Source organism: Eschscholzia californica, unplaced genomic scaffold (genome assembly GCF_041429995.1).
Source record: "Eschscholzia californica isolate CP2 unplaced genomic scaffold, dmEscCali1.0.p SCAF_4, whole genome shotgun sequence".
NCBI lineage: Eukaryota > Viridiplantae > Streptophyta > Magnoliopsida > Ranunculales > Papaveraceae > Eschscholzia > Eschscholzia californica.
In genome coordinates, this window is record NW_028238461.1 from 27,838,220 (window position 1) to 27,860,485 (window position 22,266).

Below are 22,266 nucleotides of genomic sequence, written 5' to 3' on the forward strand. Positions count from 1 at the left end.
TGGTGGTGGTTGAAGTTGGTGGTGGTGGTCGGAAGTGGTGGTGGTGGTTGGAAGTGGTAGTCAGAAGTTATGATGGTCGAGCTCAGGTGAAAATGAAAACTTGGGAACAAAATTTAGTCAAGTAAAGTTTTGGAATAGGTTATGCTCGAGGGACTATTTTGAATCCCAAAGCCACGGCTTAAAAAAACAGAAATGCTCCCAAACCGAATGAAAAGCGACCCAACCATAGGCGGACACATGGAGGAAAAAAAAAGGCGTAGTTCTCTACTTTATGTTAGAAAATATCGTCTCCGAATACACAAAGAAGATGAAAAGAAGAGGGATGGAGATTAGAGGCTTGAAACGTGTACTAGGTACATTTTCCTTAAAGCATTATTTGCCCCCTCTCACTCGAGATTACTTGAAGGGTACAAGGCAAATTGCTTCCCAAGATATGACAAGCCTTTGTGAAACTACACCAAGTTGTGTATAGAAAATCTTATTTATAGAAGACAAAAAGACACTTTTCAAGTAGAAAATCTTTTCACAAACAAAGATATCTCTCCATATAATTTATCAAAAGACTAGGCTATAGCCCGTGCCTCCGGCACGGAACTATTTTGATAAACTTACCTAGTTTGAATATATATAATCGGTGAACGTGGAAAAATGAGGTACGAATTTATTTCAATAGGAGTAGCCAAACTTCCTAATTTTGTTATTCAATATCCATACAACCACATACAACCATTATCCATCACAAAAACTATAAACTACTATCGAATTTTCATTAGCCACGATCTTTATTTTCTTTTATTGGAACAGAAAGTATCTTTGATGGTAATGAATAATTATTCGTACAAAAATCATTAGCCACAAACCCATCAAAAGTATAAGGATTTACAAAAGCACACAAGTCTACCAAGACGAACGAAACTCCCAAAACAGACTTTAATCCAACCCCCTAAACAAAGAGTTCCTACAATAATAACAACTTTGTTGCAAGTATGAGAAAACAAAAGCATAATTGCATACATCATGGGTTAACTCTTATTATTATAACCCCAGCCTGTTTTTATCTATTATTCTCTGTAGCTCCACATTGAACTCAGATGACATCAACCCCTCTTCTCCTCTAGCTGGTTTTCTTCCATTGAAGACCTCAAAACTCAAACACCAAATGTCTTCAAAGGAAAAAAAAAAAAGGTAACACTCACGCGTGATTCTCCGCCTACTCGTCTTTGTCCATCACTACCTTGTACTTGCATGTATACCAAACATCAACCATTGGGAACAATCAACCTGAAGATAAAAAAAGTAAATAGAGAAAGTAAGGGGCAAAGGCTAACTTTGCTTCAGCCGACAAACTCATTATACTTTAGAGGATGTCTTTGTGCTCGTAGTCGACAACTTGGCCATAAGGCCCTTTAGAATAACCCTACGTGAAATCTTCAGACTCATTTATTTATTTTTTCTCCCCTGATTTATCATTCTTACTTCATTTTCTCCCGACGACTTCAAATCGTGTTTTTATATCATCAGTGAGGCAACACATTGTCCATTCGAAGAATAAGATTTTTTTTTCTTGCCTAATGCTCTCTAATAGTTGTCTCTGACAATGAAAGACCTTGCAGAATGCATTAGACTGAACTATGTCTCGCTAAAATCTGCCCAAAACGCTTGAACCTTTCGTCTTGTTTCTGTCCTAGAATTTCAATTTCTCAATGAATGACACAAAATCCTCCTCGCCTGAAAAAAAATATCAGTGGGTATCAAGATGGCAAGTCAGGGGGGTCCAATCCTATATGCACATAGCTGCACCCAACAAAATTTAATTATTAATACCCCATGTTTATACTAAGAAGATTACTGAATCTGAAAGAATTGGCAGATTTTAGTTCTTAAACTTGTAAGTTCCGATTTCCTTACGGAAGTCATTAACTCTCCAACAACTTTACAAGTGCGAAAACTAATCGATTATAAGTTAAAGAATTGGCAGATTTTAGGGCTTGAAAGTGTAAAGATCATTCAATAACGTACAAATTACAGAGAGAAGCAATTTCTCACAATTTCGACAAATATGTAGTGTTATTACATGATTCTCTGACTCAATCTTTTGAATTTTCTTTACAGAAGAAAATTGTATAAACCTCAAGATATTGGGTATTTGGACAGGTATCTATCTTGAAGAGCAAAGCTAAGAATTTCAAAGCCTTACATCGGAGACTCAATGTTACCAAATTCCCACACGTCAAAATTTTTAGAACATTTACTATGTCAAACATGAAACAAAAGACAAAGTAACCCACATAAAGATGAATATTTACAATGAAATTTTAAACGTACTTTATTGGGGCCAAGATAGAAATGTTAAAGCAAACTCACCAAACATGTTGTCGAAAGCCGAGACAGAGAAGCATATGTGCTCCGACCAAAATTGCAATACCCAACTCACCTTTACAATATACAAAAGAGAAAAAGATAAAATTCGGATATGTGATTTATAAAAAAGACTGAAAGTCAAAGATCAGTTGGTATCCACAAAGCTGTAAATGTTGAATAAAAAAATCAAAGAAATAAAGTCAGAATATAGTATACTAAGGCGCTTATTCTTCACTCGCAAGGCATGAAATAAGTAAAAGTCCCGCGAATTAAGGGACTGGTTTAATTCGACAATATAAAAAACCTCTGCAATCTCGATTTCTACAACTTCTCGAATAGGGGACAAACGTCGTACCCTTTTATCCCAAATTAAGTATAAAGTGTTAGAACTTTTGGTGCTCCTGATTGGTGCCTACCATTATCCCCACTATTACTATATATGAAGGCATGGAAATTGTTGGGAGAGCTTAGATATTATCAAATTCTATAATGATCTAGAATGAGGGCATGTGTTTCATCCCAACTATCCGATGTGCAGAGAGTACCAGATAGCCCATTCCAACCAGCAGACTCACCAATTTGTCTGAATTCCTTCTGTTTCTTCACCAAACCCGTGAACAGGGGGACAAGACTAACACCAAATTGTGTGGCTAATCTCCTAAGACTTCCACTTAACTCGATTACAATTCCTATATCTGCTTCTAGGAGGCAAAGAAAGTCACGCACATAATTACCTATATAAACTGTTACGGGCCTCTTGTTGTTTTCGTTAGTCTTTGATATGTCCTTGCAAGCTTCAGCTTTCTCTCACAGAGACTCCACTTACCTAAGAATTTTGCATGTCGAAACCCCATCTTCATATACAAACTCGTTTGCGTGAATGGTTAATTCCTCCAGACCTCCTGTTAAGAGAAACAAAACAATCTTCAATTATTCATAAACCTTAGTTGCGGCATATAATATAGAAACACAGACGGGACTTCAGAAATGTACCTGATGCAAAAGCTGATCTCATGAGATCAACACACCAACAATATGAGAGTACATGGATAGCTGCATTTAGCTTTTTCATTCTTGATAACTCTCTTAAATAAGTCTTTACATCCATTTTGGAGGATCATATGTTCGCCCGCTCGCTTTATGTCTTCGAAGTTTATACCTTTTAGTACAACTGAATCAATTACTCTTACATATGCCTGTTTCTCAAACTGCGATAGTTGCTCAAGTGCTCTGAGTAGGTATTCATAATTAAATTTCTCAACTGTAAACACAAATGAAGTACATAAAAGCATGAGTATGGCCGAGTCAAAAGAAACCTGGGTAAAATTTGTGTTGTTGTGGCTATAACTGCGATTTAACTATCATATGTCACTTGGAAAAATGTTCTCGATGCATTGTTCATACTCTTCAGTATAGAGCCCCAAGTGTTTCTCAAATCGACTGATGACATCCGAGCAAGTCCTGTGTCAATGAAAGAAAAAAATAGTTAGTAAACACAAATTGCATGCAATATTAATCTGTAAGCCAACTTTCACAACGAATAGTATTTCTGAACTCTAATCAAAACGAAGAGTATCATAGGAAAAAATAAGTTTCATCAAAATAATAGGAAAAGTGGTAGTTGATATTATACAAGAGCAATACAGAACCCTAATTCAAACGAAGACCACAACGCTTGCATGAAACACATATTTGTTAGCCATTTTACTTGTAACTACTACAATGAATCTCTTTCCGGGCGAAATTCCAAATTTAGCGAAATCCAAAGAAGAAGAAGAATTGAACTCACCTTTGCATTTTTGTTTCATCATTTTCAATTTAGTTATAGTCTGTTTTCGAGTTTCCTCTACATCTGATATTTATGTCAAGTTTTCATAGAACAAAGGTCATAGCAAATTTTCCTATAACTGTAAATCAGAAAAAACAATCCAGCTAAACATATCAAAGAGTGATTTTGACACTTAATCTAAGCAGCTATGTCAACATTCCCTGATAAAGTATTTAAATTGTAATTTCATTCTTGCAGTCTTGACCGGTGAATAGCTGGGGGAAACAAAAAATATCGTTCATGTCACAAGCCAACAATGAAACATTAATACACTGATCAATAGACCTGTACATAAATTAATATTTGAAAAAGACAAACACATGGAGATTTCAAATTTGAAAGTATTCCAAAATTTCTTAACAGTAAACAGAAATTCAGTCAAAGACCTTAAGAATACAGCATAGTATTAAGAAAACAGAACATTAATTTAGTCAGGACCTTAAGGATACAGAACAGATAGTACTAAGAATACAGACCACGTGTTGGGAGTGTTCCAAAATTGAGACAGGAGTATTCTAAAATTGAGTAGCAACTAAGCATTCAGTGAGGAGTATTGATTACTCACCGGAAATCCCCAACGTTGGAGTACTCCAAAAGTGTAAGTTCAATGGAACTCTTGACAGAGAAGGTGGAGATTTAAGAAAAAATCATGAAACCTAGTTGCCGCTCAACTCCTTCATTATAACCATAAGTCCATGAGAGTTCAGAAAGAAAGTGGAGATTCAAGATAAAAACTTTTCCTAAACCCAAAAAACTCAGAGACGAACCCGATGGAGAAGTTCATGATTTCTAATGATGAGTTAAGGTAATCAATTCTAATAGTACTTTTTACTTGTTTGTGGGTAGGGTTGTGATGACACTGATTTCCGTCCATTTGAAGCTTTCGTGGTAAATCTTTTCTCCATGTAATACCAATATTTCTTTTAGGACACTATTAATGTAAAGGAATAAGCCACAACTTTGTGCTCAATTGGTGTGTGTATATATTGTCCAATCTTAAGTCTGAAAAATGTACTAATATTTTGCAGGGAAAAATTGTTGATCCCCACTTGATGCACAACTTTACCTCCATTTGCACAATAAAGTCAGAAGACCCACCTACCCAAGAACCCAAAAGTGAACTATAGAGTTCACTAAAGTTACTATTCACATCATTCTAAATTAGAAAATTTTGAATTTAAAACACACCAAAATCCCCTTTCTAGAAATAAGTACTATGAGAAGAGTTGATTTTGATAACATTAAATTCAATTCTTCTTCATAGTACGCAATCAATTTTGTGTAGAGGATCTAAAGTTAAACTTAACATATATGACGTGTCTAATCTCTGTAAATCCCGCAAACATCATGATTTCACATTGTCATGAAACAAATTCGAAAGAAACAAAAAGAAATTTAAAAGAACACAGTACTAACCGTGTCGACGCCGACCGAATTCGCACACGAATGAAGCTAAAAAAAATTCTGAACCGGATAGTTCATGGTTTTATGGAGGGCAGTAGGAAATTAGAAAATTCAGAGAAGATAAACATAATGCAAAGAAGAACAACACGATTTAGAATAAAATGAAACACTAACCCAATATTTCTTTTAGGACACTATTAATGTAAAGGAATAAGCCACAACTTTGAGCTCAGTTTTGACATTAAAAAAAAACAGCAATCAGTGAGTCATTAAGAGCATGAAAGGATAATGAAGATTTCTCTATTGAATTACAATAGTACTCTCAAGAAAAGCCTAGTGATGAATTTAAAAAAAGAAGGTTACGATGCTTCTCTTTGCAAAACTTCATGGGTTACATCATCTAAATGTCAAGGAGGTCTGTGTTCTCTCTCTTCTCTCTCCTTCTCTCTCTCTCTCTCTGTTTTTAAAATGGGGTTTTTGTGTTTGAAGATAACTATTGTCATGAAACAAATTTGAAAGAAACAAAAAGAAATCTATATAATAAAATGAAACACTAACCCAATATTTCTTTTACGACACTATTAAACATAAACAAAAGAAGATGATAAAGAGCATGAAAGGATGATAAAGATTTCTATATTGAACATAAAGCAAGCAATCAGTTTTTACACAACAAAAATTCTTTCAGGCATTTCATCAAACAGAAGATGTGCAAGTTTTATTTCAAGGTTTCTCCATTGAACATAAACAAAAGAAGATGTGCAAGTTTTACAAAAGAAGAGCAGAAACAGTTTTTGAGAAGTGATCGAATGAATTCTACCCAAAAAATTCAGAGAACAGAACATTCAATATAAAATTCAAAGAACATAACAATTTTTGTGAAAAACACTGACCTTGCCGGCATCAACCACAACCACCAAACGAATTAAGGAAACCAAAATCCGAAGCCGATCCTTTCTAAGCAAAACAAAATCCAAAGCCAATCCTTTTCTATGGAGAATTTCTGACTGTGATGGTTTTTATGGAGGGAGTTTAGAAGAGGCATGTCCGTGAGGAGGGATGTGTCTCTCCGTCACAAGCCTCCGAAAAGATACATACCCACAAGCACCCGAGTAACTCAATCCAACGGTGGATGCTAGTGCTGACGTGGGGACGGACGGCCGGATTTATCCAGGGGTTTGTCCCAGTCAGCACACATCCACCTGTTTTATTATATAGATATAACTATTAGACATAAATTTCAAATTCAAACATTATAAAAATTAATTTCTGATTTTATAAAATAGATTACTTAATAACTTGTCCAAAATTCCAACAATCCCCCACTTGGACAATTATTAATAAAACTCCTTTGCCAAACGAAATATATTAGTATTAGTGCATAAAGTACGGTATCTTTCGATTTGAACCATACCTTAGTGTAAGTGCACAAAGTTTTATCGAAATCCCAGGTAGCTTGTAGCTTTGAACCAGTTATTCCTTGTGATAAAACCGGTAACACCACACACACAATACATTTGTTCTTTTGCTCCACACGTTTCTCGCTTAGCACTTATATGGCCATGTGCTTCTTGGTTTCATGAACTCTCCTTAGATAAACTCTAAATCTAATGAGAGGCGGCACCACCTCTAAGTTCACATAGTTGAAGTTCTTCCAGTATCTTTGCTACTTTAGAGATACTTGTCTTTGACTGAACTTCATTAAGAGTTTTAAACTCAACCTCATACCGTAGCAACCAACACTTATCATCTTAGATAGGGTTAGATATAAAATTTAAGTGTTGAAACTAGCCACTTATCAATGACTTGTTGTTACCCATTGAACCTAAGACTAGTCATTTCCTAGTGTTAGGTTGGGTTGCCGTCAATGGTGACTTTTATGTAAAGAGTTTCAACCCCATCTCTCTAGATGTTAAAGTTTAAGCATATCTCTCGTCAGAGATTTGATAAACGATGTTTACATTTTGCAAATCTAACACTATTAATTCCATCTTGAATTATGTGTTTCACATAGACGTCTACATTTTTATTTGATTTACCATATGTACATATTCAAGTGACTTGTCACTATTATAAACTTTTCTCAAAAGTTTTCTCATATTTTCAAATTGATATTGGATTCCAAAATAAAAGAAGCCAATTATATTCAACACATTTTGAATATATAATTTTTTTTTTTTCAAAATCTCATTTAGAATCGAAAAATATTGATCTTCTTTTACCATGTAACAACAATCTTCTTGATATTAGATTGACCACTCTAATGTCAAGATTGTTACCACTTTGTTGATAATGATTTTCTGAATCTCATAATCTCAATATATGAATATATTATCTCTTTCAAGTATCATCTCATGAAAATGAATTACCCCCACTATTTTGAATTTATAGGTTAGTATATATGTAATCCTCCTTGATTAACAAATATATTAACCCCCACTATTTCAAGTTTTGTGTCAAACATTAGAGATTAGACACCCTCACTATTTTAGTTTCGTGTTGAACAATAAGAGAACAACACAAATAAATCCAATTTATAACTTAACTTATGCTATTTTTGTAGAATCATTGAGAGTTTGAGAATTCACTAAAATCAATTCTCAAATACTCACATTCCTTGGTTCATTTTACACTAGATTCCAAATCTAACTATTTGACATTGGGTATTATTATACTTTAAATATCCCAAGATAATTAGGTGCACAACATTGTAAAGTTGATGGAAGATTTTCAATCTAATGATCTTCACATTGATTGAGTCAAGTTTATGCAGGAACATGCTTCACACTATGTAGTATTACATGTGACTAAAATTTACTCGTATACATATGCTGACATGCCTCTTATAACAATTACAAATATATCAAACATAAGATACGTTTGCTCTTGCACCTAAATCTATGTCAAAGAGATTATAATCTATTTTCCATTGATACACTATAACTCCAAATATTAATCAATAGTACTCTAACACATATAGTGCATAGCCAAAACATTGATTAATCGAAATACACCAGCACCTAATTTTATGCAACTTATAAAATGTGAGTAACATATGATGTTGATTAATTGGTTCATGAATCTTATGTACCATAATCTCACAAACATTACCGTATAAAATAACAAATAAGTGTTAAGGTTCATGAAATACGAATGACTTAACCGTACATTCTATAACACAATGTATGTAGATGGTTCAAAAAGATTAAACCAGTAATAGTGTACCATCATCCACTTGCTATAAACATTAGACAAACAACTCAGATCAATTAACTAATACGGAAACATACCTTAGCCAAGTTTGATTCCGAAATCTCTGTCTCAACAGACTTACTGTTGTGGACTTTTGAAATTAAGTATCTCTCTTATTTCTTCATACTGTCCCAATGACAAACGAGGTCCAATTTTAGAAAAAAAACATTGAAGATGAGCCATTAATGAATAATGAACCATCGCCTCCTAAACATGATAATTATAGTCGTTATATAGCCATCCCATGCATATAACTTGAGTTGAAGTCTTCTAAACGCCATGTTGGGTTTGTGAATAGGTACCATGAAACTCTTCAAATCTATAGGTTTTATAATCCTTTGATTCTAGTTAATTGTCTCCTCTCACTAAACCAAAAATCACCCTTCTCAGGATGTAATCTCTACAGCCTCCCATAAATGATCCGTCTAGGTTATACATGTATTTCTACTTCCCCAATGAGATGGGTTACTAGTTCCAACTTCTCCTTGGATCTAAACGAATACCACAAAAATATTTGATTTCACCAAATCTCCATAATCACTTGTGTCGTTTTAACTTCTCTATATCCCTATGCTAAATAATTCTTTAAGATTGTTAGAAAATATTGTCTCCGAATACACAAAGAAGATGAAAAGAAGAGGGATGGAGATTAGAGGCTTGAAACGTGTACTAGGTACACTTTCCTTAAAGCATTATTTGCCCCCTCTCACTCGAGATTACTTGAAGGGTACAAGGCAAATTGCTTCCCAAGATATGACAAGCCTTTGTGAAACTACACCAAGTAACTTGTGGAGATTTCACTAAAGGAGCATTAGAACATGATGAAGATGGCAAAGGTTTTCTGACATTGTTTCTACATGTTGGTTCATCAACTTATAGTTTGTGTATAGAAAATCTTATTTATAGAAGACAAAAAGACACTTTTCAAGTAGAAAATCTTTTCACAAAAAGAGATATCTCTCCATATAATTTATCAAAAGATATAACTATTAGACATAAATTTCAAATTCAAACATTATAAAAATTAATTTCTGATTTTATAAAATAGATTACTTAATAACTTGTCCAAAATTCCAACACTTTATATGTAGGTCCCTTATTTGACCGTGTTTAGCTTTCAGTCCCTCTGCCTTTAGCTCTCAGTCCCTTCCCATTTAGCTTTAAGTCCCTTCATGTTTTGCTTTCAAAAAGAGATCTGGACCGTTGATCTTTTCAACGGTCCAAATCATATCCAACAAGCCTGCGCGCGCGCTGCTGATCTGTTTTAGTATCACTTTTGTTTACTAATTAAGTTCCCCAAAGTGTCGAATTGCCTAAACTCCGTTAAACATTGAAACCTCGTAACATCTTTTATTAATTTCTAGGTTCTCATACAACATAGGAGTGTGATTTCTTTCAACATTAATCATAAACTACTTTCTAAAATTCATTGCTTCTCTTAAAAAAGTGTGTATTTGCACAATAATAATCTAATAAATTCATATTGTTGATTATATAGTTGTTATTTATATTGTTTTTGCAGGTTTTCATCCACTTGCATTTCCCCTCGTAGACGGGGAAAATTAAGCTAACTGGTTTTGATTTTTGGAGATTCTTCGTAAGATTATTCCCGAAAGAACTTACACATTTCTTACTGATAGACATCCTGGGCTGATAACTGGTACATCTACTGTATCCTTCAAGTCGTCATGGTTATTGTGTTTGACATTTAAAGCATAATATATCTACTAGAACAAGAGATAATAACTTTGCATCGTCTCACATCCTTGAGCTTTTCACCCGATGTGCCGATGCACCAAACTATTTAGAGTTCAAACCTCTTTTTGAAGAGTTAAAATCTTTTGATGACCAATCTTTTAAAGCATTTCTTAGGACAACACCTATTGAGAAATAGGCAAATGCTTACTTTCCAGGCAATTGATATGGGGATACATGTTCTGGTATAGCTGAGAGTTTTAGCTCATGGATTTTAAAAGGTCGCAGTTATCCAATCACACCATTGGTCTACATTCGCAAAAAATTGATGGTTTTGTTTCCTACTAGACGTGATCTTGGGGATAGTTGGACCACTATTCTTGGACCGGAGATAGAAAATGAACTTGATAGAAGATTGAATAAAGGTAGAGTTTTTAGGGCAACATACGGGCTTCATCCTCGACGTTTGAGGTTGTTGATGGTAGATCTTTTCGAGTGGACCTTGAGAATTGTACATGTAGTTGTGGGTATTGGAGAGTAAACGATTTTCCTTGTTATCATGGTCTATGTTGTATTTCTAGTGCAGGTTATAGACCATATGACTTCATTAGTGATATTTATCATGCTTCTCATTATCGTGAGTCGTATGAGAAGGTTATTCTATTGTTGATTATGATCTTCCGTATCATCATCCCGACTAGCTTATTATTTTACCACCAACTAAAAAGAAGAAACCTGGAAGACCAACAAAACAGTAGATCAAAGTGGAAGAGGTCGATAAAGTGTAGCATGTGCCATACTTTGGTCAAAACAAGAAGACTTGTAAACTTGATGTTTGAATAAGTTTTCATTATGTTTTACTTTTTACCAAGAAGACTTGCCAACTTAATTCTTGAATTAGTTTTCATTATGTTTTCACTTACTACTATCTTCATTTCTTTTTGATGAATTATGTTTATGTAATTGATTGTGGCAGTAGTTGAACTCTAGACTATTGTGGCAGCAGCTGCAACTTAATTGCAAGGCTCAACGTGTTTGTAAAAACCTTCCAAGCTCTAGCAAAGCTTTGGAAACTTTTCTCAGGATTGATCAAAATCACATGAAATAACCATGAACTCTATTCAAATCATGTTCATCTTCTTTTTACGGGGGTTCGGGGGGTTTTTTTGAAGAAATTTTCAAAGCAATTCATAGAAAAAAAGATATGTAACTTTAGAATATGTAACTTTGTAAGACATTGCAATTACTTTGCAAGGTGTTTGCAAGGCACTGCAATCACTTCGAAAGGCACTGCAATGAGTTTGCAATCTATTCAAAACCTGTAAACACAAACATTGTTCAAAATGTAACTATCATAAATACTTTGAATATCACAACCAATCAACAAAATATTAACAAAAATATTCATTCATTCATCAAAATATTCATATTCAAGAGACAAATTCAATTTTTTTTTCTTTTTTTGACCAATATTAATTCTCATCAGAAATTATATCAACAACTTACTTTCCTCTAAGTTTTGTCATCTCAGATGGTTGGATCTGCATTCGTTCAATATCACCACACTTTGTAATATTTGAAATAAACTGGAACACGTATAAAGCACGATTGACTCTGTAAAGAAAAGACAAGTCATTGAGTTGATAAATAACCAAAAGCATTACTTGCTATAATAAAAAAATGATGATTTTATACTTACGATGTTTCTAGTTATTGTGGACAGTCTACTTGCATTCTCTTTATTCGTGAAGGAGGTTTTGGACGCGAACTGTTGCTATTATAAGCAAAAATAAGACCGAAATCTACAACATTTATCTACAATATAAAACAAAAACTTAGTTTGCATGGGGTTTTCAAGGCTCTGCAATCACTTCGTAAGGCTTTGCAAAGACTTTTTCAAGGCTTTGCAATGACTGTACAAGGCTCTGCATGGAGCTCTGACTTGCAATGAGTGTGCAATGTATTCAAAATCTATTGTAATAACAAACATGAAAACAAAAAGAAGACAAACACCAAGGGTTGAAATTTACCACTCCCTTTGCATACTATAAAATTTGTGAGCCTTGCTATTACGATTCTCATTGTTTCGTGATGGGCCTGAAAGGGTACACCTAAAAGGTCACCACCCGCAAGTATACGGGCGTCAAGTAGTAATATCCCAGTAAGACCGGGGTCGATCCACGGAGACTAAGGTTGTGTTTGATAGCAACTTGCAGAAAAGAAAAAAAATCAAGAAAAAATTTCTTCAAGAAACATTTACTCCGTGAAACATTTTCTCCATAAACATTTCAATATTTTTTCCTGTTTGGTTTTGCCAAGTGAAAAAAGTTGTTTTCCAATTTTTCTACTTTTCACTGTTTGATTCACTAATGAAGAAAAAATTGAATTTCAACGTTTCCCTTTTTCCTATGGGTGCATACATAAGTGCTAAAATTGTCTTGGTGGAAATTTCTCCAAACTTCGGCTTTGGAGTCGTGGAGATAACAAGAACCAGACTTGGTTTCAGTTGAAGAATTGTCGTTCTTCTTATCGAGATTTTTTTGCGAAGTTAAGATTTTAGGCCATTAATGGTTCTGGTTCGAACTCCTTCGTAGAGGGAGATTGAGAAGCACCATCACTAAACTTCACAAGCGATCTTAATTTTTCTCTTGTACTTCCCCATCTTTGATTTCCTACAATACAAATTTAAGCATTTGTGGAGTCAGTTTGGAGAGAAAATATAATGGGTTTAGATAAAGAGAAGAGTATGAGTGCCTTGGTGGTTTAGATAAAAGTGAGAGAGAGAGAGAGAAAAAAAAAAAGAGGTTCAAGAATTTCCTGATAAACATTATATAGAGATTCTCTTAGGTTCTAAAAGCCAGTCTAACTAATATGGTGATCAAAAGAAAAGATCTTATTGTATATAAACGAAAGAGCTAGATTGAAGTGTTATTATATATGAAGTTATGGGGAAATCATATATAATCTAGGTAGCTAGTAGCTTGCTGAACGGAGATGAAGAAGAACAAAGTTGATTAATGGAAGATGAGAGAGATCTAGAGAGGAAGAGACAAGTTTAGAGAGAGAAAACACATCACATATACAGTGGGTTAAAGGCCTGTGCATGGAGGATTGATGCCTAGGCGTCATGGGGTAACATTTGAGTGGAGAATTTTTTTCTCCAATTAAAGCCGGGTCACCATATTCCCCAATTTCGAAGAAAATGGAGAAAAATGGGGTCACGTGATGTTATATTTCCCTTTCATTAAAATGTCAACCAAACGCTAGAAATTTTAGATTATGGAGAAAATATTTCTCTTTTTCTTAGGAAAAAGCCCTATCAAACACAACCTAAGTGAAACCTATTCTAAGACTTAGAATTAGCACGGTTTTTGTTTTTGAAAGTAGTTTTGGTGATAAATTAATAAAAATACTAAATAACAAATAACTTAATACTCAGACAAAGGGGAGAACCTAGGGTTATCGAATCCATCCATGTAACAATTCTAAAGATGATGTATTAGCATTAGTCAACTAATTCTTTATATTACTCGGGTTTTATAACATGAATGGTCTAAAATCCGGAAGATATTTTCGTTAGAAGCAATCAAAACTTAACAATATTTGAGAATTCAATCTACGAATTATTTGACTCACATATAAATCATATCCATAAAATAGTTACAATCATAAACTTCATCTAACACCCTAGATAAGATGGTTAGTTACTCATAATGGACAAAATGAAATTATTCAGTATGAAGAATAAGGGAAAAAGGAAGAAGAACTAAACTTTCTGGAAAATGCTTTTCCTTCTGTCAGCCAAACGCTCCATGGAGAAAATAACTTTCCTGTGATGCTGGAAAATTATTTTCCAGCAATCCCCACTCGCCAAACAGGGTCTTCTTCAACACAATTCCCCTCTCTCTCTCTCTCTCTACTGTATTTCAATTTCAAATTAACGAACACCAACCCAATTGAAAGGAAAAAACATGATATTAAGAAATAGGAAATAAATCCTTTCTATCTCTCTTTATACAAATCACTTTATACTTCTCACTTTCTCTCATAAAAAGAAAAGAAAATACAGAGGAAGAAAATGATGAATGGTCTGGTTTTCTATTCCAGTCGAGCTACTCTCTCTCTCTCTCTCTATTATTTCAGTTCAAGTCGACCTCCGGAGAGGATTCCCCATCGAGAGATGAGATGATAAAACCCTTAAAATCTTTGTCTGTTCTTAGCCGTCAGGTCCACCCTTTTCCCTCCTTTCTTTCTGTTTATATGGAGAGCCAGAAGAATCAATCAATCACCAACCGGGTCTTCCTCCCTATTTCTATTTTACAAAGTTAGAAGACTTTCCTAACCGATAGCTCTCTCTCTCTCTAGGATTCTCAATCGAAATCTCCCAGCCAATCTCTTTCCTTCTTGTCTCATTAATTTCTAGCTGAAAAGATTATCCCTCTGTTAAATTGCAATCTTCATGAATCGGATATTTCCATCCATCTCTTTCCCTTTGAAGTTCTAACGAAGAGTTTTTGTCTTTTTCCAAATTTCCAATAGTGAAGATTATACTCAAATCATCTCCATTATTCTCTTTCTTATTCAGTCGAATTTCCTCTAAAAATCTTTCTCTATCCAACTCAATCTCTTTCTTTCCTTCTATGTTTCTTTATCCAGCTATGATCGGGTTCGTCCATTTCTCTCTTTCTAAATATTAAAAAAAACTTCCATTCTCTCTCTAGATGGAGACGGGAAGAAAAGAAAGGAGGAAACGATTCCCCAAATCTGGTGCCCAATGATGAGTTGTACGTGTATTGGATTCAATGATAACGATTTCGTGCACTCTCGGACAAGTGAAGAATGTTGCGGCACGATCATCTTCTCTGGAGTTATTTCAGCCATTCGATCTGACTAGATACCCTCCTGGACACAGTCTTATCTTGCGCTAGAGTGTACAGGAATTGGGGCTCTTAGAGAATCCCGTGACCCACCCGTACTGACCTAGCGTAACCCACAAATGATCCGGGCCATCTGATTTACTTCCCTCCTGCGTGCCATGTGTCACTTGCCCATTCAGTTCACTTTAGTCTACTTGGTTTAACCCAATCTTTGACCTGGTCTTACTTTCTCGTTCGGACTCCGATTCGACTTCTGTTTTCGCCTGCTGATTCGTCTTGGACACTAGTTTTCAACCGAGTACTATTATTTCTATAACACCCTCATCTCTAAATGACCAAAATGCCCTCAAATGTGTCTTTCTCTCGATTTATCCGTTTTCAGTGCTCAACACCTTAGAACACACCTGGATAAGAGAAACAAGTACTTTACCAGAGTAACTGCTCGAACTGGACTAATTAGCCCGAGTTAAGAGATTCAGATGGGACATTTTCATGTCTCATCAAACATCCCCAAACTTAGATTTTGTTAGACCTCGAGCAAAACAGAAAAATAAAACTAAACCCATTTCACCACTTTCGTAGGGAATCACGATTGCACTTAGCACGTGCAACAAGTCGTTAAACCTCTAGGTTGCCCTAGAGGACGAGTTTTGTCTCGTGAGGGTTTGCAGTGAATTTACCCACAAAATTCGAAAATCTCAAAAATGCCGAAGGGTCTAAATAAGACATGGACTAAAAATGTTTATCCAGTAGCTTTTCGAAAGTTAATAGAAATGAAATCAGAGTCAACCAAACCATACAAATGCTAAAATTCCTTCACTAGTAATCTAGACTTGAAGTGCACGTGACCAGCCAATATGAGTATCATCTCGGTTCTGAACAGACAAGACCTTGATTACCTTCTCAATACATTTCGCCTCGACTACTGCCTCACGGTCATACCCTCAAAAATTTAAGTCACTTGGAAATGGTTCACTCTATGTGTTAGTCTGAATATGAAGGAAAACTCAACACATGAAAAAGACGGACTATGATTTTTGTGAACGACAGATCTCATAGGAAGGAAACAACCACTAATACGGGACGGACGAAGCTTACCAACTCTTCTCACCTGATCAACTATCTAACAGTGTTGTCCTAAAGGTCAATAGACACTAATGATGAGGTGAACTACAAATCCTGAGAACTCGACGTCTTCAAATCTTCAAGAACTATTTTAAGGGATAAACACTTCAATACACACCCTTTTTTTTCTCTTTCTTTTTATTTCCTTATTTTTTTTCTTATTTTCAGAAATATCTGGTAATAATATTGATCAACAAGGACTTTCCTGACATTACTCTTTCCTTGGTTATGATTCTTTTTTTTTTTCTTCATGCCTTGTTCTCTGGGTTCTAAACGATGGATGAGGTTCCTATCTTCCTCTAGTTGACACCGCTTTCAAGTTTTTCAGACTAGAAGAGAAAGGTTTGCATTCATGTGGACATCCCTAGTGGTTGTAGAACTTGAACTCATGAGATCAAAGGAACTCTTTCGAATATTGCGAGGTTGAGTAGCTCTTCATTCTACTCGGAGTTGGCCCAGAAGAGATCACTTAAAACAAAAAGAAAGGCTCAAAATCTCATAGGGGTTAAGTCTCCACTAATGATTAATCAAGTTTTCTCAGAAAAGTCTACTCTTTACCTACATAGAACCCACAAGTCTAGTGCACACACAACCTCAAGACTTGAAATTCATGGAACAACGTTTAGCAAACGGATAGCTCGATCAACTAGACTCTATCACTATTAACAAGCAAAAACAACTAGACTCACATTTTCAATCCAAAAATTAAAATTTTGAAAAATTTTAAACCCTTTTGAAAAATAAGGACTTAGCAAAAAATTCAATCCCCTATCCCTAAACTTAAATCGAACATTGTCCTCAATGTTCAGAAGACTATGCAAAAATAACAGGATGTAAGAAAAAATATTACCAGATTCAGAAGTCCTATGCATGAATTGCCTCCCAAAAAGCGCCAAGTTTAACGTCTTCAGCCAGACAAAACAGGTGACTCGAAAAATAGAAAGAATTACACCTACTGGATTATAGAAGTGTGACTAATTGTAAACCAATAATCGAAACATTTGTGGGTCCACCCAAAATGCAAATTTTTTTGTGAACGATAGTCTCACATTTTCGTGAATTGTTGATAGTGCATGTGAGACTACCAAAGAAGAAGGGCAATCCCCAAACTTAGTGCATGCATAGTCCACTAAGTAAGTATAAATACTAGGACTAACGTCTAGAAAGTCATCAAATGGATCGACATAACAGTGAAGGGCCAATATATCCTTCGAAGGCAAAAAGTCATTTGTAAGCTTAGTAGATAGAACATCCACTATGTCCATAGACTTTCTCGAGGCGACGTCTGAAGTATCCCAAAAGGGATCAACAACCGAGTTTGAGGCCATGTGGAAGGTCAAACTAGACTCCAAGGGTAAGGCAGTAGGCTCGGGGACCAAGTCAAGGTCCATAGTTTCCTTAGGTAAACAGTCTGACAAACTATCTAACATGTCTCTAACGTCATCAATGTCCTCAAAGAAATCTGAAGCTTCGCAGATAGTTATAATATCATGCCTTCCTAACATGTCACCTAAGACTGACTCCTTACAAGTGGCAAATATCAGAAAGTTCATAATCATGTCATCCCCAAAATTACTTATAGAGCCATCATCCTGAACATCAGAGTCTGGTGTTGTCCTATCATGGTGAGATGACACAGGTTGAGGAAACAAGACAACAAGGTTATCAGTCCGTTCACGATTTAGGGTCCTCTCAATAGATTCGTCGACATTTAACTTCGTACTAGGGTTAGACGTATTACCCTCGTCATCGTACCTAGTACCCTCTTGAGTTTGGGGTGGTGAAACCCCTTCCTCATCGGCGAAAAACTGTGACTTAATAACTTGTAACTGATGTCTTAAAGACTCAATCTCCTGCTCTGTTTGAGTCTGCGCCTCTACCAGTTGTGCTCACGCCAACGAACTCAACCTTGGGAGCGACAACCATGATCAGGGGAAACCAGACCCGAAAATAATTATGCTTTCGGAGCTACGCTAATTTGGGTTTTATTTTGCAGAGGGAAATAGTGAGATTAAGGCATGATAGATTAAGTTTAACTTTCTTTAGTTTTGCAGAAACAATCATTCAGAGCATGCATAGTAAGTTTAAGAATGCATTAGTAAGACTAGGGCTTTAAAACAAGTAGTTATTCCGTGTTTAAGTATGCGCAGATCAAAATAGAATAAAAAAGGAGCGTCAAGAAATACCCATCATCAACTATTTACATGTAAGACGAGGAAGAAGAAACAAAAGAAGAAGAAGACAGGGAGATTACATCAGAAGGAATTAACTCTATAGAGGTCCGTATAATCACCGCTGCGAGGCTGCCGTCCAGCAAATGAACGAGGTATCCCATTACTTCAAAGGTCACTCGTCGGCCATCGTTCAGCACCCCTCTCTAAGAGAGTTGCAAGGGGACAAAAGGGGTCGCCCATCAGAATTGCCTATAAATTCTCAAAGATAGACAAGTCGATGAATCGAAAAACCCTGATCGGACCTTCACCTTCAACATCAATGTGATAACGACGGACGTAAAATTCTTCAGTAAGAAGCGTCAGACGAAAACTAACTCTAAGATTATCACGAGGAAGAAGCCCCTGGATAAACAAACTGGCCATGAAGGAAACAGGTGAAATTGTTCACCCATCCGAGCCATATTTATAGGCCTATGCCATGGGAAGACGGAACGAGCAGCCGGTTCGACCAAAAGATATTAACAAAGCAGTAAGTATGGAAGACGAATCAGCAAACACTTCTTCGCGAATGGGCGGTTAACATCCAGAAAACAACAAACGATAAGGGGAGAGCCATAACAGATAATTTTGAGTAAAGAAACCTAGTGACCCTGGAAACCTAGTGTTAGACATACTAGATGAATGAGATTTCGCTAAGAACATTAGGCAGTGTTAAATCCCAACAGTGGCGTCAGAGCCTCTTGTAGGAACTAGTTTTGACTAAACGAATTAGATTCGGACATGATTAGTTAGATGGATAAGTTTGAATAGAGATTCAGACAAGTATTTGATTAGTTTGAATATGATTTAGCCGTAATCAAATAAGTTTTGAAAGAGTTTCAATGCATAGAAACATTAAATTTTCGGTTTTTTGAAAAGGGTTTTCGAAAACAAGTTTAATGCTTTAAAGATTTATCAAAAGAGTTTTGAAAATCAAGTTTTTTGATGTTGAATCATCATCGAACCACAGCTAGAATCAATCAAAAAAAGAGGGAAAGAAGAAGGTCGAAATAGGCAGTTTCTAAAAATTTGGAAACTGCCCGGTCTAGCCGGCTAGGACGCGTCTGGGTCGGTCCCGCGCATCTTGGTTATATCCTGAGATGCGGAAAGACCGATCTCGGACTCGTCCCAGTCCAAGTCGGATTGGGAGTCCGAGACGCGTAAGTCTCGGACATTCCTGACGCGTCTGGGAATCCCAGCCCGAGACACGAAGGTCTCAGACTGTTGGAAGTGACTGGAATATGGGTTGATATCTAACCCGATTTACGACCCGCCAACCCGCTTACTAAGTCTCGACGCGGAATTTTGGACCCGTTGGCAGAGCTGATTCTGAGACAGAGCTGGTATGCAAAGCAGGGCTCCGAGGCAGAGCTGATTCTGAGACAGAGCTGGTATGCGAAGCAGGGCTTATGTCGGTTATTACTGTTAGCGTATCCATGTGTATTTCAGATTTAGAAAGAGAGAGTCGGTGAGGCGGCGTGTCGATGGGATTAGGGTTTTAGTGGCTAAATAAACCGAATCCCTAGGAGATGTCATAGTAGATTTAACTCACGAATCTCTTATATAACTTGTTTGCTTATTATAGTGGAAACATCGCGCTGTTGTCGCCGGGGAGTAGGTCTCACTAACTGAACCACGCAAAACTCTGTGTTCTGTTTCTTGATTGTTTCCTTACTATTTCTTATTGCTTTTCTTGGATCACTTGTGTTTCTCATAGAAAACCCCATTCGGTCATAACAAACTGGTATCAGAGCTATTGTTTTTGAGGTTTCTAGGATGGCGAAATACGAGATTGAGAAGTTCGATGGAAGTAATGATATCTTTGGACGATTAAGATGCGAGCAGTATTGGTTCAACAGGGTTTGCTGAAAACGTTGAACGGGAAATATGGACTCGCTGAATCATTATCAGAAGCAGAGAAGGAAAATCTCATAAAAAGAGCTCGTGGTCAGATTCTGCTTTGTTTGAGCAATGAGGTCTTGCGGGAAGTAGGGACAGAAACTACAGCTGATGGGCAATGGAGTAAGCTAGAGGGAAGGTATATGACGAAATCTCTACCTAATCGTTTGTGATGATGCATAAAATGTCCAGACGATGACTAACGTCTGAAGAGTCAAGATCATACCTGAAGTCTACTGGGTCACCCGGCTTAAGGTAGAAGGACCGCTGAACCCCTGATTGTCCACCAAATATTCCCCTAAATGGGAGGTCGGCCAGAAGAAACCAACCCTGCAAAATGCCCTTGGCATGGACAGATGATGTGACATGGAAATGTCACATTTGGAACGCCTTACTTGGACAAATTAGTCCTTTTTTAGTGTTATCAATAATATTTTATGTGTTTTTCTTATTGGGTATCATGTCTGGAGTTAAACATGAAATTCAGAATAAAATGAGCGAATTATCACTATCATTTCATGTGCCCAAAACGAGAGAAAATGACTTCAAGCAAATCAAATTACAAGTGGGGTCAATGACGACTCCGACGGTGAAAACGAAAGTCGAATCGGAGTTCGGACGGGGAAGTTTTGAAAGAATGAAGCCAAGGTCTTTTCTTGAAGGCACTCCCCTTGGTTCTAAATGTAGAGACAAGATGGAGGCACCTCTTGATTTCTAAACCAAGCCCAAAGCCCACAAAAACCAAAGAAGAAGAAAAGAGTAGAAAATATATGGGCACCCTTTTTTATGGTCCAAGTCAAAATAGTCAAATCCGAGTCAAAGTGAAGATGGACCTAGGGTTTGAGTAGTAAAAGAAGTAGGCTACTATTCATCTTCTTCTTCAACAAAGAACCAAGCAACCAAGGAAGGGGGAGAGAAAGGGTGTTAGGGTTGGTGTTCTTCATCAACTTCTACGGTTTTGAGAGTTTGAAGGAGAGAGAGCAAGAGAGAAGGAGAAGTGTCGGCCAACAGATCAGCCCTGGGGTCTTCAGAGGAGTAAGAGGGGTCCAAACAGATCCGGCTAATGTCTTACGTCCAGAACTGGAGAGGTAGCAACGCTAGGCGATCTATCGACATAATCACGAATCTTCCAGAAAGATCTTAGTCGGCTACACATCTCGAAGTGTTTAAGCCAGCTTGAACTCCTCGTAACTAAAGGAGGAAACTTCTCCTCTAGGATCTATCACATCGACAATATATCTACGAAGGATCCTTGAGCTTAAGAACTTCCACTTATCAAAGATCCGAGATAGACCCTAAGAGAAACCCTAGATACTCAAGAGAGGAAACTTTCTCTTTGGTCTGACAGCAACCGCCTCACCACCGCCACTAATCATAGTCGGCCTAACATCGCCTATAAAAGGCCCCCCACATCGTCCTTCCCAGGACACAATCTCTTTACCCTAAAAAGATCACCCGAAACTCAGAGTTCCTATAACTCGCCCCCAAAATGATCAATCAATATTCATTCTTTACTACAAAGAGCACCCTGACTGGCTTGAGCGCCGGAGCGGTTTTCGAACCCTTTGCAGGTTTTCCCCCTTTGGGAGCAGACAAACATGAACATGAGCAA

The 22,266-nt window shown here is 36.5% G+C and overlaps 1 long non-coding RNA gene across 4 annotated transcripts; it reads right to left on the bottom strand.

Annotated features, from left to right (window-relative positions):
* Positions 1-781: 781 nt before the first annotated feature.
* On the bottom strand, positions 782-6,640 carry LOC147543980 (uncharacterized). 4 transcript variants are annotated; one of them, XR_015224302.1, is made up of 7 exons: positions 6,487-6,640; positions 4,755-4,863; positions 3,678-3,822; positions 3,355-3,591; positions 3,096-3,263; positions 2,365-2,434; positions 782-1,794 (listed from the first exon to the last, which is right to left on the bottom strand). It is a non-coding gene; the product is annotated as an uncharacterized LOC147543980 (long non-coding RNA). The 4 variants fall into 4 exon arrangements; XR_015224304.1 differs by lacking the exon at positions 4,755-4,863; XR_015224305.1 differs by lacking the exon at positions 6,487-6,640 and having other exon boundaries at positions 782-1,728; positions 4,755-5,445.
* Positions 6,641-22,266: the final 15,626 nt, after the last annotated feature.